Below are 1,933 nucleotides of genomic sequence, written 5' to 3' on the forward strand. Positions count from 1 at the left end.
AGCAAAATAAATCATGAATTAGAGGAGGAAAATAAAGTATTGTGGATTCTGGAAATCTGAAAGAAAAACATTTGCAGGGGAAGCTCAGCAGGTCTGATGGTATTTGTGAAGAGAAAACAATTAACATTTTGGGTTGAGAGACCTTTCAGAACTGACTGCAACTAGGAAAAAGTGGTATATGTTACTGAAATGGGGGTAGGGGAGGGAAAGGAGTAAATGACAAACAGATATGCAGCTCAAAGAACAGTTGGGTTGGCAAAGGAATGGATAATGGTGAGCTGAGGGGAAGGATGAGCTGCTTAATAGAGGCAATTAATGTGTTAAAATGGGTTGGAACCATTGGCTTCCAAACTCTGGCACAAGGACAAATGTATTACTTTTTTGTTCGGTTAGGCAAAATGGCTCTTAGCAACATTAGGGTTTGCTATAATTTTTCATTAAGTTTGAAATGCATGATAGCAGGAAGATGCAATATTCAAATTTATTTTAAACATTGCTCTAAATAGTTCCAGTTTATGACCACCATGGAATTAGCTTTTTTAAAAAAAAACTGTTTGAACTGGACCCAAGCGCAGGTGAAGTAAAAGAAACCTCCAAATGAAAGCCTCATGAAAATTGTGATCAGTCTCGACAGCTAGATTTTTCCAATTCTGATATCTGCAAAGTGTATTTTTCAAAAAAATTTTGCGTTAAGAAATGTATGAAACCGCAACTGTGATTTTAAGTAAAAACCGAAGTTCACTTTCAGGTCACTGCAGCACAAGTGTTTACTGCAATTCCTGGCAACTTCAGAACATAGCTTGCTGATTAAGTTTTGGTATTTTCAATGATAGGTGTAGGGGAAAAAAAGGACATTCCAATTTCTAGGATCTCTCTGAAGAGAGGTGGTAATTTAACTTATTTGAAAGGGCTGTCTAATTATTTTCCCCCTAGATTCATTCTTTTTTAAATTACTAATTGATGTCATTATCGCCACCAGGCAGTGCATGAATGGGCTCCTTTGCAATGTAAATCACTTTGTATTTGTATTGCAATACAAATACATCCTCAGTGCAGTTATGTGGTGTTCATATTTTTTAAATGTTACTTTTATTTTTGTTTTTTCCAATTGATTCCTATTTCTTCACTATTGAACATGTTTATTAAATTACTATAACCTAAGATAAGAGCAAATTAAGTGGCACAACAGGAAGTGAATGAAATGCATGACAACAATAACCTACATGCAGGCCAACTCTTAGTTTGTACATGAGATGTGTAACATCTATTTTCTTAAGGTATCTGGAAACCTTGAGAAAAGACTCTGGACATTGGATGCATTCATAATTAGTAACCAGGGACTGGAAGTGCTTTGAGTATGATTAGGACATTATTAATTGGTGCATTTGTTTTCTTAAGAGTATCTTAGCCTACAAGTTATACAACCCTCCTTGAGCTCAGGAAGAAGGTGCTGAGGCTTGAGAGTACATAGGATGATCCAATAAGTTATTGGAGCGATGGGGTGACTGTCTCTGTATTAGGGTAGTAGCAAATGTCTCATGGTCTTGAAATGGGAAGACATGGCTTCTGGAAAGCTCTCCCTTGGAAGGGAGGCAAATTCAAGAGACTCCTGATATATGCTTGGCCTAGTTGGGAATAGCCATACACCATCTAATAATTTACCACCTATCCTTTTTCAGGACCATTATTTGTATTGTTATCTAACATTACGTAATTAAAATCAGAAGTTGATTTATGCAGTTACCATTGTTTGAACATTCTTACACCTTAAATGATTCCTTGTATTTTCCTAAAAGAAATAACAGGATTGAGGGCAGAGTGGTTCATGTAATCTACATGGACTTCAGTAAGGCCTTTGATAAGGTTCCTCCCAGGGAGACTGGTTAGCAAAGTTAGATCACCTGAAATACAAGGAGAACTATCCACTTGCGCT

Source organism: Chiloscyllium plagiosum, chromosome 3 (assembly GCF_004010195.1).
Source record: "Chiloscyllium plagiosum isolate BGI_BamShark_2017 chromosome 3, ASM401019v2, whole genome shotgun sequence".
Taxonomy (NCBI): domain Eukaryota; kingdom Metazoa; phylum Chordata; class Chondrichthyes; order Orectolobiformes; family Hemiscylliidae; genus Chiloscyllium; species Chiloscyllium plagiosum.